Source organism: Anser anser, assembly GCF_964211835.1.
Source record: "Anser anser genome assembly, chromosome: 8".
Taxonomy (NCBI): Eukaryota; Metazoa; Chordata; class Aves; order Anseriformes; family Anatidae; genus Anser; species Anser anser.
This window is the reverse complement of record NC_139728.1, coordinates 32,113,891-32,128,010: the sequence shown is the minus strand read 5'-3', so window position 1 is coordinate 32,128,010 and position 14,120 is coordinate 32,113,891. Positions and strand designations below refer to the sequence as shown.

At 48.5% G+C, this 14,120-nt stretch overlaps 1 long non-coding RNA gene across 3 annotated transcripts in view; it reads left to right on the top strand.

The window, feature by feature from the left end:
* LOC310903185 overlaps positions 1–13,890 on the top strand; it is a 69,700-nt gene extending 55,810 nt beyond the window's left edge. For 2 of the 3 annotated variants that reach the window (XR_014587337.1, XR_014587338.1), the window contains exons 4-5: positions 10,642–10,832; positions 12,781–13,890. This is a non-coding gene — a long non-coding RNA (uncharacterized lncRNA). The remainder of the gene's footprint in view (positions 1–10,641; positions 10,833–12,780) is intronic. The other variant, XR_014587339.1, reaches the window with a different exon arrangement.
* The last annotated feature ends 230 nt before the right edge of the window (positions 13,891–14,120 follow it).

The following is a 14,120-nucleotide window of genomic DNA, read 5'->3' as shown; positions in this document are numbered from 1 at the left end:
TGTTTCCCTTTGATACCTCTGAATATTCCTTATGCCATTTCTTCACTTCACTCTTCCTAATGATCGCACCACTTTTCTGAAAATGACAGAATGAAAACACGGTATCGCAGGTAAAGCGATGATAGAAGCTGTGCCCATGGAAGTCTTTTGCTGTCTTAATGACTCTGTGATGCTATGACTCTACGTACGCAGGCAGGTGCCAGACACAAGGAGGGCCAGGAGATGCTACATGCTCAGTGACCGGTGCCACCACCTGCGTTGCCCCGCAGGGGAAGGGCTCTGCAGAGCTGCCCGTGGGGGGGGTCCCTGGGCTGTCACGTCCAGGCTGAGCTCCTGCGCGGGCACTGCGGCTCTCCCTGAGGCGGCAGGCACCATGGGGGGCTGGAACTAGATGATCTTCGAGGTAACCCTAGCCATTCTATGCTGTGGTTCTCTGACACCTCCACCCAGCACGGCCACGGGGTGACAGCGGTGTCACGTCCTCGCCCATGTGGCTGGCGCCAGGGGTTCAGCGCCCGGTGTGCCACTGAGGCAGACCCACGAGTGTCCTTACCTGGCGCCAGCCCCACGTCTCGGGAGGTGCTGCTTTCTGCTAGCACACCAGGCTTGCCAGCTACGCTGGACTGGTGGAACCTTTGCAGATCTTCTTGGCAGCACTTCCCGTCTTTTACTCAGCTTTCTTTCTCTGTATCAGATGCTTTTGATCTGTGCTTGGGATTTATTGGTTTAATCAATATAATCTCTGCAGTATCATCCATGCTAACTGAAATAATTCCTAACAATGTTTTGTTGATCCCTGTGACTGCTGAATGAGAGCAAAGCTATGCAGGAGCATATGGCAGCATTTCTTATCTGTGATGGCTGAGTTTAGCATTTTAGAGTGTTTTTATTCCATTTTCTTTTAATCGGAGTTATCTATTTGCTTAGAGATCAGGCCATTTTTGTGTGCTTCCTCATTGATAAAACCATGCTTTTAAATAGTCTGTAAAATCCCATTTTGTTTCCGTAGACTTTTGCAGGAGCAAACAATTTACAAAATTACAGGGCATTGCTACAGTGAAATGCACAGAGGTAGCGTGGCACACATGCTCTGTTTGTTGAAGTATAAAAAGTGCTGATTAGTTTTAAATGTTTGCAGAGAGAACAATGGTTTTTAAATAAGTATATGGCTAGATGAAGGCAGGACTATTCCCAATGATGGCAGTGGTATGGTTTCAGGCCTTATGTGTTTATACCAACAGTACTGTTAAATTGCTAATGCTTCTCTGTGTATATACTGTGAGCACACTGAGAGTTGCTATGATAATCCTGTCTGCTAAGGACGAGCTGAAGCATTTTGGATTCCAGTGCCTGGTATTTATGGAAGGTTTTTATAGTACAGACTCAGCAGTTTGCACACTTTGGTGAATTCGTTTACAGTAATTAGTGTAACACCAGGCTGGCTTTGCAAGTCTGTTTAAGCCATTCTTTTTCAAGTATATCAAAATTTAAACATCTAAAATATAAGCGTGGCTTTTATTTGGGTTACTTAACCTGTTCTTCCATCTTTACTGAAATGACCGTGAGTAACTTTCAGCAGGCTTTTCAGCCGTGTCAATCCTAGGCTTGCCTGCCCGGCACCTTGCTGCTCTGAGCTGGGGCAGTGGGAGGCACCTCTGGCATCACTGCTGCTCGTCACAGGGCAAGGAGGGCTGGTAGGGCCTGGGCCTGCAGGTTTCCTTTACACCTATTTAGCTTATGTTTCGCTAACAAAACAGAATCAGTCCACATATTTTTAATACACTTTTTTTTTTTTTCCCCTCCAGGAGTGGGCCGATTTTATTCTACATATCTTCTTTGGGATGTGCAGAAGGCCCTACAATGCTATCTGGAGACATTGTGTGCCAGAAATTGCCTTGAGAGAATTTTCTTCTATGCTTTATCCTGAACTGTTTATATGGCTGTTCAACGCTCTTCCAGCAACTATTAAAGGAAGCTTGTGCTCATGCGGTGTCCTGTGAATGTGACTTGATGAACATACCTACCAGAAAATAAGCTGGGGTAAAGCAGATGCTGCCCTGGAGAAAATCCAGACTGTGTGAGAGTGGCATTTTGCTTTGCTTTCCATAGAAAAATTGTAGTTGCTCAGATATAAATTAACCTTACAATATTGGCCTCCTCTCGTTACACTTTGTTCATTTGAAATCATAGTCAGACATCATGAAGGGATTTAATTTTTTTGCAACTCCTGGTCTAGGTTCCCTGTTATTTATTTATTTATTTCCCCCCCCCCAGAAATCATTTTCAGCCTTCTTCACCCAAACTAGTGACAGGAAGCCAGGTGAAGCTCTCCTGCCTGCTACGTGTATGTTCAGAGGGATGCTTTGGCCTGACATGATGCGCGATGGCAATTCTCGTCCGGAAGCCCCGTGGCCCCAGCAGCAGTGCAGCTCGGCTGCTGGCGAGAGGTGCTGGGGCTGCAGGGCTGAGGGAGCCGCGACCCCAGGCACGCCGCCCCACGCCAGCCCACTGCCGCTGGCTGCTGCCCACTGAGCCGGCGCTGGTGGGGCCTGCTGCTGAGCTGCTGTGCTGTGCTGGAGATTGCCAAAACTGTGTTACCCATGCTCTTTAATTACTTTGGCTTTCACAGGTAAGATAATTCAGGGTAGCTGAGCTGCCTCTTTGTATCCAGCTGGGGTGGTCATGTTCTCTTCCATCAACTGGCACAACGCGACTCAGTTTTCTTGGTTAAAGTGGTATTTAAAGGATGACCTAAGCTATTGGGCAGCATTTTTGCTTGAGGCTGTTGAACCGTGGCCACTTTTCCATGGTAGGTGTTTGAAGTTCAGGTGGTTTTCAAATCACACAAATTGAAAGTTCTAAAATTAACACTTTGCTGTTGTTTTCTCCTCATCAATAGAACTGGCCTGAAGAAAAGTGGAAATTTTGTAAAAATGTTCCAAACCTACGGGGTTTTCAATTTATCTTCAAAGCATGTGGTATGTGGGCGCCGCGTGTGGCACGGAGAGTGGGGCTGCTCCGCGCCCCTAGCACAGGCGGGGGCGTCAGAGCAGGGCTGGGGCTGGGGGCCCGCTGCTCACTGCGGGCTGTCCGGGCCGCTCAGCGCATCACGGCCCCAGGCACGGTAAGGGAAGAGCTGACACGGGACTCGACTGATGAACAATTAGGAAATGTATTCTAATTAGTGTCAATCAACTTGTGGTGGTGTAAAAAAGGACCACTAGATAAGGATTACTTTTTTTTTTAATGAGATGACAAATGTGGTAGAGGAGGAAAAGCATCGATACACAAGTATCTGCATGGCATTTGCTGACAGCAGCGTGACATCTTGGGTGAGAACCTAGGAGGCTGCGGGGCTGCCGTGCACAGACACGGCAGCAGGGGTTGGAGGTGACCGTGACACCTCCAAGGGGCTTGGCCGGCCCCACCTCCATCCACAGGGACAGCGGCTCGGGGAGCAGAGGTGGCTCGGGCTGGGGGCTGCCGGTCTCCTCTATGAGCTGCCGTGGGCACACGTGGGGGACAGGGACTGCAGGCAGGAGTGATGCGAGGTCGTGGGGAGGGTGGGGGACAGGAGAAGGGGCCAGGCACCAACAGTTGAGTCAAACAAGGAGCTGATCTGCCGAATTCAACAGAGAAAGGCAAGGCATTATTTGGTCTCAGCCTGTGATATGTACGCAGGGAGCAGGAGTTTGATAACTGAAAGCTCTTCAAAGTAGACAGGGATATAAGAAGATCCAAAGCTGGAAGCCGAGATAAATATGCATTTTATGTACAGCAGGAGTAATTTAATAACTGGAACATCCTACCAGAGCTAATGGCTGACTCCTCATTGCCAAAATGTCTTAATGGAGATTGGTTTGTGGTTTTCTGAAAGGGCTGCTCTAGCTCAAAACGAATTAATTCTGGAAACTTTCTGTGTCCAAGTCACAATGGATGCCCACGACAGCCCTTTCTGGCATGGGCCCACAATTACTCGCTCCAATTAATTTCATTGGAAGCAGGATCAGACCCTCACCCTGTGAAGCAAAGAAGGCTGCCACTTACTCTGGGGGGCGTTCACCATGCTGTGGCACGTCAGCAAGCAGCATTGTCCTCTGCGGCTCTGTGGCTAATCAACATGTCAGCTAAAGTGGATTTGATTTTGAGAAGTCTTATGGACCCCAATAAAGATCAGTAATCATTAAAATTAACCACACGCTGATTTAATCAACATATAGCTTTGTTAATTACTAGCTCTTTCTTCGTGTCCATCTGCTTTAAAGATTTTAGTGAACCTGCAGCAGATGTTCATGTAAATATAATAAGCTGGTTGCCATGTAAATATAAAATTTTCAGGAGTGTTTGTGTTGCAGACTTCCAATTTATTTGTGCTGTTGTCAGTATCATGTCTTTAGTGGCTTACACACAGAACTGATAACTTTGTTAAAGACCCGTTAGAGATGATTTCTGCTATCAGGCTTTCCCTCTCCCTCGCCTCCCTCCACGCATCCCACTGCTGCTGCTCGTTCTCAGTGGGCCAGGCCCTGGAGCTGTGCCACAGCATTTGCAGTGCTGTCCTGGGAACTGCCACGTAAAAATGAAATAGGCCCCTTCTATTCACGCTCTTTTCACGAGTATAAAAAATAATTTCACACACAGCAAATATGATTCATTCACCGTGAACATTGTAAGTGGGAAGTGGTTCATGCAGCGTGGCGGCGCAGGTTTGCAGCTAGCTTTCCTGCTGAATGGACAAACGGGGCTGTGTGGGTGGGACAGACAACAAACTGGGAAGCATCATTAAAGCTGAAGGTGCTTTTAAAAAATGCATACTTCGTGGCATAAACTGAATCAAAAACAGATTTTACTCTGCCACTACTGACTAAATTGTGTGCACGCTGCCGATTCATTTTTTTTCCTAGTTAAACATAATCCTCAACACAATGGAAAAAAAATGCCCACAAAAGTTTTACATTTGTAGAAGAGCTTTATTTCACTGAAAATAGTTATAAAGTTTAAGACTTAGAGTCCACAGCTCTAATAGTTGATTTTTTGACTTGGCGGTACGTGGGGCTGTTTCCTCATGTGTGAGCGTTGTGGATGTGGGTCCATGGAGATCGCTGCCCGCAGGAGCACCGCTCCGGATGAGCTCCTTCACCCATGGTGTGCAGCAGAGGCTGGTACGGGAGGTGCTGGGGGGTGCAGCACAGCCCCGCACCCAGGAGCTGGGAGCAGCAGCAGCCTTGGCCCTGGCCTCTGCCTCTGTCACCCCCTCGTTTCTCATCTCGGTCCATTCTGCTCTCGCTGTTTCACTTCTACCACGAAGAGCACTGCACGAGGCCAGGTGGGGGAGTGTGGCTGGCCCCAGCGGTGCCCACAGCGCCGTGGGTTGGGAGCCTGCTGAGGCCAGGACCCTGGCAACCTCCTGCCACCACGGAGGGTCCCAGGATCCTGCACACAGACCACAGCTGGTTTTCTGTGCAGTGTTGTCTTTGCTAAGGAAAATGAGACAGCTCCAGGCCAAAGGGACCTGGAACGCAGAGCTGTGCCCATGGAGCACCTCTATGGTTTCCACTGAGTACCAGGAAAGCCATCCCGGTATGAGCCCTGAGGGTTTCTTCTATGGCCAAGTATTTTGGCCTTGAGGTTACTTGCTTATTTAATGCAGTCATATAAGTATAATCATTGTCCTCTCTGATTTGAGAGTGGTTAATACAGTTAGGACCCGGTTCAAAATTACTACTTATCAGTAGGGATAAGGCATGCAGAAAATTTGGAAAATCTGGCTCTGTACTTGCCTGCATTTGATCTTCGCTGGACTGAAAAAGTTTTCTTGATGCAATAGCCCAGGTGTCCTTTGTGAACGTAGTCTGACAGCCGGCTCTAGTGCCGTGGAATAGGGCCTGAAAACTTGAAGTGTAGCAGCCAAGAGGCGGCCCCAGCAAGGCCAGCTTGGGCAGGACGCCCGCCTGAAATCCAGTGTGCCCATCCTTCAGGAGAGCCCCGGCCTCACCTGTAGTCAGCGTGACTGGGAGGACGAGTGAGGATTGAGGGCTGGACAGCACGGCATGGCACGGGAAGGCACAGGGATGGGCGCTGGTGTGGGCATTGCACATGTCCTGCGCTGCAGGGTCGGTTTCCAGCACCAGGTGAGAAGCGCTCATGGAAAGGAGAAAGGAGTTGACAACTATATGATCCAAATGGCATAGGTATTACAAGGAAATGCCTCTGCTCTATTAAAAATTCTTCTTTGCCATTAAAATTCACTTTTTATCACAGGGGAATTAGTGATCCTCTGAAGGAAGCAGGCTGGGAGCATTAGTGTGTCACAGCTGTAGTGAATTATTAGTGCTGTTTGTGACATGCAGCCCGAGCCAGGCCAGGGTGCGCGTGTGCAGATGTGGGGCAGCTGTGCGTGGATGTGGGGCGGCTGTGCATGGATGTGGGGTGGCTGTGCGTGGATGTGGGGTGGCTGTGCGTGGATGTGGGGCGGCTGTGCATGGATGTGGGGTGGCTGTGCACGGATGTGGGGTGGCTGTGCGTGGATGTGGGGCGGCTGTGCATGGATGTGGGGTGGCTGTGCGTGGATGTGGGGTGGCTGTGCGTGGATGTGGGGCAGCTGTGCACGGATGTGGGGTGGCTGTGCACGGATGTGGGGTGGCTGTGCACGGATGTGGGGTGGCTGTGCGTGGATGTGGGGCAGCTGTGCACGGATGTGGGGCAGCTGTGCGTGGATGTGGGGCGGCTGTGCGTGGATGTGGGGTGGCTGTGTGTGGATGTGGGGCAGCTGTGCACGGATGTGGGGCAGCTGTGCACGGATGTGGGGTGGCTGTGTGTGGATGTGGGGCAGCTGTGCGTGGATGTGGGGCAGCTGTGCGTGGATGTGGGGTGGCTGTGCACGGATGTGGGACAGCTGTGCACGGATGTGGGGCAGCTGTGCACGGATGTGGGGTGGCTGTGTGTGGATGTGGGACAGCTGTGCGTGGATGTGGGGTGGCTGTGTGTGGATGTGGGGCAGCTGTGCGTGGATGTGGGGCAGCTGTGCACGGATGTGGGGTGGCTGTGCACGGATGTGGGGCAGCTGTGCGTGGATGTGGGGCAGCTGTGCGTGGATGTGGGGCAGCTGTGCGTGGATGTGGGGTGGCTGTGCGTGGATGTGGGGCGGCTGTGCGTGGATGTGGGGTGGCTGTGCGTGGATGTGGGGCAGTTGTGCACGGATGTGGGGTGGCTGTGCGTGGATGTGGGGCAGCTGTGCACGGATGTGGGGTGGCTGTGCACGGATGTGGGGCGGATGTGCAAAGGTGCAGAGCGGCTGCACAGCTGCAGCTGTGCCACTGTACCCGAGGTAAGGCTCTGGGAACAGGCAGTGTCGGCTGGGGCTGTGCCCAGGTGACAACCTATTCTCAGCTGCTGTTGAACCTGACAAAAGGCACCACTACAGTACTCTGAGCCTTCACAGGAGCTAATATAATATGTTCAGATTGTGAATTCAGGGAGGAATTTCTTTTTTTTTGTTGTTATTAAATTTGTGTAAAGGAGGCCCTGGTCAATGAAAGGCATTCCTAATTGTGCCTGCAGTGCTGTTAAGTGATAATAATCCCAAAGGTAAGCAAACAACAAAGGAAGAAAGTCACTGTTTATCCACAGATGATGAAAAAAAACACTGATTCTCAGATTTACTTGGCAATGTCAAAGACACACAGCTGTACCTCCCCGCTCAGGATACGCAACCTGCAAATCTGCCTCTAATTCACTGTACCTTGAGTTATGTCTGGAAAAGTCCAAAACCCCAGCAGAGCCCCTTGAAAGCCACCATCGCTCTGTTGTCCCCCAGCTCCGGTGCCCACCCTGGGCAGATAAGACGGGGAGGCTCCTTCCCTGCCTGGCAGAGGGGCTGGTGCGGTGCACGCGGGGCTGGCTGCTGGTGGGCACCACAAGCGCACGTGCCCCAAGTACTGGTGGGATGGGTGCGTTCCCAGCTGCTTTGCAAAGCTTCCTCCACGATGGATTTTAAAGTCAATTAGAAATGACTGCTTACTGATATTGCATGATGGCATAATGGGAAAACTGACAAAACACAGAACTGCTTATTTATAATGGTTTTCTATATTTTCCATCTGCCTTCTTCCACAAATAATTCATCTAACAAGTAACAGGACCCCAGCTTCATCTGTGATGCCGCTCTCTGGTCCATTGCATGCGCTGTTGCTGCCCAGAGCCGCTGGCTGCAGAGCCGGGGCTGCGGGGACGCCCCCACCTCCCATCCCTGGGCCCCCGTGGGCTGGTGGCTGTGCCGCGCACCCGACAGCCTGCTCCTGCTGTGTGCCACAGGGCTGCCACGCTGGGCTGCTGGCAGACAGACCACCGAGGGCACCAGCCTGGCCGGCTGCTCCTCTTTGCCCAGGTTTGGTGCTGCCATCCCAATCAAATGTTTGCAGCCCGGCACTCGTGCCTCCTCTCCTGCATGGATTTGTCTTTGCAGAACATTATCCAGCAGCTGATTCTGCATGCTTGTTGAAGGCGATGTGAAAAATGAAACGTGTATTTTGGTGCTGGTTAGGGGAGTAGAGGGAAAGATGGATCATAACATAAAATTTCCTGCAGATAGCTGAAAACAGAGTTATCCTGCATTTCCGTTGCCACTTGAAAAGATTCTTTCTGATTTCTGCTCATTTTTTAGCTTCTAAGAATTTTGGTTTCATTTAGCTATGCATTGGCAATGACTTCAGGAGCCTGGAGAGGAGGATGAGAGTGAAGGCAGATCATCAAACACCTCTCTTCAAGCTCCTTTTCATCCATGCAGTCCTTACTCTCAGATTGGCCACTGCTGGCATGAAATTCCCGTGTGCAGGAGAAGATTTACTGCATTTCAGGGAAAGGAGCACAAAGGAACAGAGACAGACAAGTGACTGGAGAGTTCTGAAGCAGAGGCTGCCTCTCCTCCCTGCCTTTCCCAACACGGGTACGAGTTAAGCGGTGGTGAGCAGCACAGAGGTGGGTGGGGGGCGTGCAGAGCTCTGCATCCCAGCGAGGGCAAGTCAACGTCAGCAACAAAAATTAATTTAATGATGGTAGAAAATAATCAGCAGTGGTGAGTTCATCTAAACCAAAGTCATTGCATTATTTATATAAAGATGTGCTTTTACAACTTCTGGTAATCTTTGCATAATTCTTGCTAAAATTTTGTTTTAATACTAAAAATATAGCGTTCGTGACTGAACACAGCAAACAGTAGAGAAGCTTCCATTTCCCACCACAATTGAGTCTTACTATGTCAAATTCTTAGATTTCAGATGACAGTGGAAATTAATAGCAAGAATAAAATCTTATAATTGAAACTGAAATGAAACAAAATCTTACAGATGGGATACTGTCTTCAACTTTACTCTGAGTGTCTGAGGAATCACTGTGCATTTTTTAATTCTTTGACTCTTTTCCATAAATATTTTGACGTGCTCAGAAATTTATCTTCGTTATTAAGGCTGCTCGATTATCCCATACTGCTGTGTCCAAATGCAGAAGTTTTTACATTTTACTTGCCATTTATTCAGAAATAAATTCCTAACTGGAGGCATGCATTGCAGGCTTGTGGGCGGTGGGCCGGGCTGGCGAGCAGCGCTCCCGGCCCTGCTGGCGGCCCGGACTCCCCGGTGGCGTCAGTGCAAGGAGGGCCGTGGTGCGAATGTGGTGCTCTGGGGTACGCGTTCTCTGCGTATTGCTCCTGTCAGGAAGCCCTGATAACTGTTCTTTTTAAAAGAAGGTATTTATACTTGTAGACCATATTGATATGTAAGTTAATAGGCTGGAGACCTTCCCTTTTGCATCTGGTTTTCTTCAACCCCGTCCTTTTAGACATTACATTTCTCTTGTGTATATAATTAAAAGCTGGCCCTAAGCGTGTAGGAAATGAAAGGCTGTTGAAAGGAGGAGGAAAGCCTTTCATTTTGTGCCTGTGTCCCAAGACAGCGTTACGTTGACTGAGCAAACTGATGCGAAAGCTTGCCCCGGGGGCCTGGTGCCCTCGCCCGGCCCTGCAGCGCTGGCCCAGGTGCGGATGTGCGCAGGCGTGGGACGGTCCTGGTGTGGAAGCGACAAAGCTCTGCCAGGGCCGGCGGGCACCCAGGTAGGTCCAGGGCTGTGTTTCCAAGGGCTTTGAACCAGGCCCCCTTTGGTGCTCCCTACAAATGCTCCTCGGTGACCTGGGATCTTGCCAAGCCTACTGGTGTCAGAGAGGAATTAGAATAGCTGTGGGACGTAATGGAGGAAAAATCCCATATTATTTCCTCCTTTATAATTCATGTTTCTATAATATCCTTTAATTTCCTCTAAGCTCCTTAAGTGCCTGTGAAACTGAAGAGTTTGGATCCTTTCTGCACAGCTTTATGACTGAGGTGTGAAACAGGCAGTGCTTCCAGTGCTGATAGCACGGACCCTGGCAGTCTCTCTTGCAGCAGCTGTGCCAACGGGGGGCCGGACCGTTTGGTGTGGTGGGGGTTACTTGTGAAATGCTCTGTGTCATTGCTGATGCTGAGAAAGCACAAGAGGTACATTTGCCTTAGAGTTTCCCTTTTGCATGTGAGGTTAGGGGGAATATTACAGGAGCCCCTTCCGTGGCCTTTCCTCAGTTCGGTTTATTCCTGTGTTTCTGTGTGGCTGTAGGTGTTGGCCGTGTACTTTGCAGATGTCAAAGCAGCACAGACGTCAGGTGTATGCAGTGGCAAAGGCGTCCCTGTGCCAGGTGGACCGAGCAGAGGGTGTGTTCATCGCACCCACCTCTACCTGGAGGCCATGAAGGAAAATAACTCTTCAGCATCCTGAAGCACACCACACTCCTGCTCGTCAGGAAACAGGTTAAGTGTCTCTTTATTGACAGATGTGTGGATTGTATGGTTGATGTGTCTAGCATGATCCGCTAGTCTGACCTCTTGCGTAAGAGAAGCTTTAAAATTAAACCTGTAAATCCTTCCTGAAGCCCTTTTCCTTGTGATTAAGTAAAAGCATTTTATCTAGGAAAAAAATCCATTTTGGCTTATTCAGAACTATATTGTTTCTTCACAGATGTGAGGATAGTTTTGTGTGCTAGGTTGAAGCCCTCTGCCATCAGTTTAAGTCAACTCCTGAGCATTTCAGGGTAAAATGAATCATTGATCTCCCTAAACCTCTTACTGCAAGAAGGCTTCCTGATGCAAATTCTTCTTGTAGGTCTTCTCCATGCTGTTTCTAATGTTTCAGCACAATTTTGATGTGCTGATGACAGCAGAGGGTTCAGTATTTCATTGCTTCTCTCATGGTGGAGGTGGGTAAAGTTTCAGCCTGCATTTTTTCTGCTTTAAAAGAATAGAAAGTTAAACCCAAATTACTGTGTTCTTTGTCAAATTGTCTATCAAGCATTCTGTTCACAAATAAAGACAATTTCAGAACTTTTCTTCAGATACTTTCATTTTTCAAACGTTGTCTTTAGACGTTTCCCATGTTTAAATTATAGAAAGTGTACTCCCTCCTATCTTTACTTTGGTGGCAATACTGAATATTTTTGTTTCAAGTCAACCGTACGCATTTAAAAAAAATATATTTTTTCAATTCAGCCAACTAATTTGATCTCCTGAAAATCAGTTTTTACAAACCTAATTTTTTTTTTAAAAATCTTACTTTCTCTTGAATTGGGAGAGTATGATAGGTCTTTTTGTCTAAACCTTACATGTTTTTATGGAATGGATGTCGCGGGGCAGGGGCCTGGAGCCGTATCGGCAGGCCGCTATGGGCAGGTCCCGGGGGGCGCTGGCGGCAGCCACGTGCTGGGGCCCCGCTCGCTGCCCCCAAGCCCAGCAGCGCCCCTCGGCAGCACCTTGTGAAGGGGCCCCGGCCCGAACCAGGGGCGTCTGGATCTGGAGAACGAGCCTGTTCTCGGGAAACAAAAAACCGTCCTTGTGGCCTTTGCTTTTTCTGCCCTGTCCGCTGAAACACTCGGATATGCTTTTTGAAATGCTTGGACTGCAAAATGCATACACAAGGTTCCCCTTCATTAATTTAAAGAATAAAAAAGAACTGAACATTTTCTTGCTTCCTGACTAATTGCATGCCAAATTGCTTTACAATTGCACCAGAGAAAGCCTTTTTTTTTTTTTTTTTTTGAGAGTGAAAGATTTTTATCTCTAGATGCTTCCCAGAAAGGAATTTTCATAACAAGAGTCTATTAAGAGATGCTTACAGACTTCCAGGCCATCTGAGAGGTTACGGAAAAAAAAAAAAGCTGAAAATGGTGTGACATCGTACACATTCCAGCTAAAGTGTCCGTTGCTATAGCAAATGAAGGAGCATAACTAACCTCTAACACAGCCTGCTTTGAAAATCTGTGTGGTTTGTTAAGGCTCTTTTGTTGCAAGGCATTCATTTTCTCCATTTCTGCTGCAGTTTGCTAAACTGTTCCCAAATTATTGGAATTTATAGTACAGAAATGACGGTACATGTTAGGTATGATCTGTAAAGCCTTAAAGAAATGATGCGTTCCCATGTCACCCTCACTGGCACAGCAGTATATTAATGGAGTATTTGTGGAGACAATTTCAATGTTTTATTTTACTTTATTTCTTTTTGCGTTAAAGATGGATCAAATCTAGAGGAGAGAAAGTGCAGGTTGTCCAAGCTGGAAGTCCTTAAACTTCTGGTTTAATGTAACATTTCGAGGTTCCTGCTTGCCCTAAGCTTTTATTGGCTTGAATGCACCCTCACAATGTCTCCTTCCCTGATGCTGTTACTACTGTTGAAAGTGCATGCTTTTTCTGTTATTCTGCCTTGCAGTACTGCCACCCAGCTTGCAGGAAGTCCTCAGAAGCAGCCTGTGGGCTGGAACTCCAGCTTTCCAAGAGCACTGACCTTCCAGGGAATGGTCTTGTGGCAGGCGTGAAGAAAACATCTATACGTTTCAAATATAAATCCTAGCAAATACATGGTTTTCAAAAGTAATTGCTATTTACTTTAGCTAGCGTGGGAAATAAATCTAGTCAAACCACCAAAGAACACATTCTGTTTTTTTGCTGGGGAAACCAGTAGCTTGTGTGAACTATGGATCAGGCTGGGTTAATGGCCACTGGCTGGATTAAAGAGCAAAAACTGGTAGGCAATGAAAAAAAAAACACACAAAAAAAAACAGAATTTGCTACCTGAAAGGTACAGAGAATTCCCAAGACAAAACACAGTAAATTACTATAACCAAAACTGCTATAATTCTGTAGAGAGAAATAAGCTGGTGAATGTATACAGACATGTCTGTTCAGATTCAGTTGTGATAACGCGCTATGGAGCTGATGTTAAGTTAGAGTGAAGGCAGCTGCCGGAGCTGCATGTGAGGAACTGGAGGGATGTCGGCTGGCTGCCCCAGCCTGCCCGGCGGTGCCCACGGCTGCAGCGTGCTGCCGGGGCAGTGCAGGAACGCGGCAGGGAGCGCCTTGTCCAGGGGCGCGGGTTAGCCAGCAGCAGCCAGCAGCGCATGCTGCCAGGGGACCTGGTGCAGCTTCAGCAGCAGCATCTTCCTTGTCTCTATAGAATACTGCTCTATGCAGAATAAGGAAATAAAAGGCATTGCTACTCTGGTGTCATCAGACGTCAGAGTACTGCTCTTTAAGGGTGAGGAGTTACTGCCCTCATCTGATGTCCTGCATCAGGGCCATAACAGCAATGCCACTGAGAAGCACAGCTGTGCCTCTTAAAAGGCTCCATCTCACCAGCCTTGGAAAAACACCATTTTTTAGCCCTACAGGGAGCTTGGTTTGGACCCTAGAAGAACAAACAAGCACGAGCAAAGCCCCCTGCCAGCACAGTGGGAATTTTCCCTAGCTGGGAAGGGCCCTGGCTCAGTGTGGTTGGATTTATGCTGTAGCTGTCAGAAAGCCTGGCTCTGGCAAACTGCAATGAAGTGCTTGTGCTGAAGCAGCTGAGCTAAAGCTGAACAGTATTAAATCCTGACATTTTAAGAGAGCAAAATAAATAAAAAAATACTCACTGTTTCACTACAGCCCGAGCAGACCATGCACTGCTCCTAAAGTCTAAGAATAGCCATCACCCATGTACAAGGAAAGCTCTTACGAGTTAGTCAATTGGGAAATAAATCTAAAAGTCAGGCTAAACAGCAAAATATTGAA